Source organism: Ahaetulla prasina, chromosome 10 (genome assembly GCF_028640845.1).
Source record: "Ahaetulla prasina isolate Xishuangbanna chromosome 10, ASM2864084v1, whole genome shotgun sequence".
Lineage (NCBI taxonomy): Eukaryota > Metazoa > Chordata > Lepidosauria > Squamata > Colubridae > Ahaetulla > Ahaetulla prasina.
Window position 1 is genome coordinate 24,859,911 of NC_080548.1, and position 4,788 is coordinate 24,864,698.

At 39.8% G+C, this 4,788-nt stretch overlaps 1 long non-coding RNA gene across 1 annotated transcript; it reads left to right on the top strand.

Moving 5' to 3' along the window:
* Window positions 1-624: 624 nt before the first annotated feature.
* On the top strand, window positions 625-4,233 carry LOC131204296 (uncharacterized). Its single transcript, XR_009156577.1, has 5 exons — window positions 625-655; window positions 1,664-1,696; window positions 2,260-2,292; window positions 3,176-3,199; window positions 4,088-4,233. It is a non-coding gene; the product is annotated as an uncharacterized LOC131204296 (long non-coding RNA).
* The last annotated feature ends 555 nt before the right edge of the window (window positions 4,234-4,788 follow it).

The following is a 4,788-nucleotide window of genomic DNA, read 5'->3' on the forward strand; positions in this document are numbered from 1 at the left end:
CCCAGCTGAGTTGCCTGATCGTCAGGTTTTTTTTTCTTTTAAAGGCAAAAAAAAAATGCTTTTAAAAGAAAAGAAAAGCCTCTGACGATCAGGCAACTCAGCTGGGATTGTCAGAGCCTTTTAAAAGCATTTTTTCTACAACCTCTTCAGCCGAAGAGGTTGTAGAAAAGAATGCTTTTAAAAGTTAAAAAAAAAAGTTAGCCACACCAACCCAGTCACATTACACCCCCCCCCCATAGAACCAGTAGTAATAAATTTTACATTTCACCACTGGTTTTAATGTATAGAGCTATGCCTATTATGCCTATTCCACTATGTTTGTGTGAATGTGGAAGAATTCTGAAAAGAATAGGGAAACCTATTTATCACAACAATCTAATACATTTGTATTTTTGGTTGTTTTTATTTCATATTGTGTGGATTTAAAGAACACAGACGGCTTCTGTGGATAATAATATAATTTGTATATGAGATATGAAATGAAATAAATGATATCTATATATATTTATACATATGCATATATGTTATATATATTTATTATTATAATAAAGGCATGGCTGGAGAAGTTATGGTTGTAACCATATCAGAATAGATCAGTTCTTTTCTTGTTTCCTTTTTGTTTTAGGGCATGAGTGGCGGTAGTCCTGGTATGGTGGTAAGTAGCTTTTATTTATTTTCTGCCATTCCTTTCTTCATATTCTTCTTCTCCCTGCAAAAGTATCCCTTTCATCCTTCTTCCTCCTTCACCAAAAAACATGTCTGAGCATAAGTAGAGCAGGCAGGCCCAAAATTCTGCTCCATTTTTACCTGCCTTTCTAATAACAATTTAATAGATGTGTCTCTTTTTGGCTTCTTTCACTTTGCTTTGTGTCAAAGAAGACAGGTCTTTTTTTTGGCCTGGCTGGCTTGGACCGATTCGGGTGAACTGCTGGTAAAAAGTGCTTGACGATCAGCTGGGCGACTGTCAGCTGTGATGCACGATTTATATTAGCTAGAATCGTCAGATTTCCTGCTTTTTCTGTCAAAAAAATAAATAAAAAATTTTCAAAAAAAAAAAGTTTAAAAAAAATTCCGACGATCGTGTGTCGCTCAGCTGATCGTCGGAACTTGTTTTTTTCTTTTTAGGCATATTTTTTATTACTGGTTTGGGCGAATAGGTAGTAAAAAATGCTTTAAAAAAGTAAAAAGAAGAGGCTCAGACGATCACAGCTGTGCCACGCGATCGTCGGAGCCTTTTTTTAACCTTTTAAAAGCATTTTTTTTACTACCTATTCACCCAAGCCAGTAGTAAAAAAATGCTTTTAAAAGGTAAGAAAAATGCTCAGATGATCACGCGCCACAGCTGATCAGCCCCCTGTGCTCTTCTACTTACCTTCCCATGCTCCTTTTGGTGCGTGCTGTGCGCACATAGGCACCTCGGATTTGGTGCAGCGCAAATGCACGGCCAGCAAACCGGTAGTAAATAGGTTCAGATTTCACGACTGCTTTGCAGACTCGGAAAGCTTCAAAATGTTCTTTTTATAGTGCTGCGCAGGCCAGCCTCAGGCAGACTCAAAGAACCGGTAGCAGACTTCAGAGGATTTCACTGCTGGATGGCATGGTTGGAAAAGTCATGGTTGTTATCATAATAGAGTAGAACCTTTCCTTTTTCTTACCCTTTTAGGGAATGAACGTCGGTGGTGGAGGTGGATTGCCAGTAAGTAGCCTTTATTTATTTTCTGCCATTCCTTTTTTTTTTATATTCTTTTTCTGCATGAAAAAGTATCTCTTTCATCCTTCTTTGTCCTTCACCAGAAAACATCTCTGAGCATAAACACAGCAGGCAGGGCCAAAATTTTGCCCCGTTTTTACCTGCATTTCCAATAACAGTTTACTAGTTGTGCATCTTTTGGGCTTCTTTTGCTTTGTGTAGTGTTGAAGAACACAGAGGGTTTTTTTTAGGTCTCGATAATGAATGAGTTTACAGTGGTGCGATTCTACCGGTTCTACCTGGTTTGGGCGAACCAGTAGCGGCGGCGGTGGGAGGCTCCACCTACCTGCCTGGATGTCATCATGGACGCTCTGCGCATGCGCAGAAGGCTCTGCGCATGCACAGAGATGGTGTGCGCACTCACATTTGCGAACGATAGTGAAGGTAAGTGAATACCACTACTGTGAATTTATGTATATTATGCCAAAGATGGTAGTGATGGCATGGTTGGAAAAGTCATGGTTGTTATCATAAAAGAGTAGAAACTTTACTTTTTATTTCCCTTTTAGGGAATGAGTGTCGGTGCTGAAGGTGGAATGGCAGTAAGTAGCTTTTATTTATTTTCTGCCAGCTAGATTTGGCAACAAATTATTTTATTTTATTTTATTTTATTTTATTCTATTCTATTTTATTCTATTTTATTTTATTTATTTATTTATTTATTTATTTATTTATTTATTTATTTATTTATTTTATTATTTATTTATTTATTTATTTTATTTATTTATTTTGTCGAATACATTTTAGATAATATATATAAGTATAAGCATGAATTGAATACATAAAATGAATACAATTAAAGGGAACATTAGGACAGGGACGGTAAGCACATTGGTGCTGTTATGCACACCCCTTACAGACCTTTTAGGAATGGGGTGAGGTCAGCAGTAGACAGTTTTAGGTTAAAGTTTTGGGGGTTTGGGGATGAGACCGGAGAGTCTGGTAGTGCATTCCAGGCATTGACCACTCTGTTGCTGAAGTCATATTTTCTGCAATCGAGTTTGGAGCGGTTCACTTTAAGTTTGTATCTATGGTGTCCCCGTGTATTGTTGATGTTCAAGCTGAAGTAGTCATTGACAGGTAGGACAATGTAGCAGATGATTTCATGAGCTATGCTCAGGTTGTACCGAAGGCGGTGTAGTTCTAAATTTTCTAAACCCAGAATTTCAAGTCTGGTGGCATAAGGTATTTTGTTGCCAACAGAGGAGTGGAGGCTACAGAGAACCTAGCCACAGTCAATGTTTGTTAGCTAAGGACATTATGAGGTGAAATGGCAGCTGCTGGAATTATTACTGATGTGGTTAAGCAAGTTGTGTGAAGCTGGCCTTTTTGTGTGACCCTCATCCAAACAGCGAGATAGGTTGCTTATTATTTACAAGAAAGGGAAAAGTAACAAAGAACTGACATGGTTTTTTTTTCTCCCAGGGAAGACAGAATTCGAGAAAATAGGTAAGTCCTATCTACAGAAAAAAAGGGCAATATTTAAGTGGTCAACAGAAAGGTATCATTTCTAAGGTTCCAAACAATCATTTCTCTCCCTTTCCCGCCTTTTCTCCTCCATTAGAAAGTGTCATTCTAAGAGCTAACATGAGCTTTTGGGACATGCCTGTCCTCCAAAGTGGGTCTATGATTGTCCATGGGGAGAGGAATAATGGGGATTGTGATGCCAGGCATATCATGACATCCTCACACAATATACATAATTTCTCATTTGTGTCTATCGATATGCATAATTTCTCCTCTATCACCTGTAGACTCAGGGGTGAAATGCTTACCGGTTTGGACCGGTTTGGATCGGTTGGGCCTAACCCAGGGGTCTGGAAACTTGGCTCCTTTAAGACTTGTGAACTTCAACTCCCAGAGTTGAAGTACACAAGTCTTAAAGGAGCCAAGTTTGCAGACTCCTGGCCTAACCGGTAGTGGTGGCGGCATGTGGTTTGGAGAACCAGTAGCGGTGGCAGCGCGAGGCTCTGTCCCCCCCCCCCTGCCCTGACGTCATTACTGCCTGGTTTTAACCAGGAAGTAACCTGTTTTTGACCCGCTGCGCATGTGCAGAAGGCTTTGCACATGCGCAGAGGTTCCAAGCGTGCATGTGACGTGCCCACACGAGCATGCACTTCTGAACTGGTAGGGAAGGTAAGTAAATTTCACTCCTGTGTGGACTCCAGGAAATCTTTCTTGAAGACCAAACTTGACTTACAGTTCTGGCAGGCTTTTTTGTCTACATCTGTGTCCTCAACACAGCTCTCCTCCTAGAATCACTCCAGCAAAATATCTTTTCATTTCATTTAGTAATTGTTCCTCTTTCTCTCACTTCATTTCAACCTGAAACAAAAGAGAGTCCAAAGCTGGAATAACGGAATTGATGGAAATATCTGAATATGCTGGAAAGGTCCAGCAGCATTCTTCATATCTACAACGGGAACAAGACTGTTGTGCTCAAGAACATCCACTGATCCAGTCTATTCAGCGCGTGATGGTGGTGGTGGCAGTAGATACAATATATATGGCTTGATTTTAATGGTTTTCTGTAGCAGAATAGTTTTCTGTCCTTGGTGTGGGGAAAACTTTGTGAAATAAAAAACAAATAAATCTCAATTGCACAAACATCACTTGTTTGGTGTGCATGTGTGAAGGCCAGTTTTGATGCTGATGTTGTTGCAGATTGTGGTCCGAAATATTGCCATAGAATACAACTAGATGAAAAGTCTCCCGTTTCTGTGCTGATGTGGGTTGGAATTCACTCTTGTTACCGACAAAACTTGTAGACCAGTGTTTTTCAACTACGGCAAATCTCAGGTGTGTTATGGATTTAAAAGCTACCAGGGTTGAGAAACACTGGGGTAGACAAGGTGATCTTCATAGTGCCATGAGTAAGAGAGCCTTGGCAAGATACACATTACCTCACCTTAATTAAAAGTTACTACATAGTTAGGATGATTTAATTTAATTAACCCTCAAAGTGTGGTCTACCCAACCTTCTTGGCTTTCCGAAAGGGTCTGAAAACCTTCCTCTGCCAACTGAGTTTAGGCCCCAA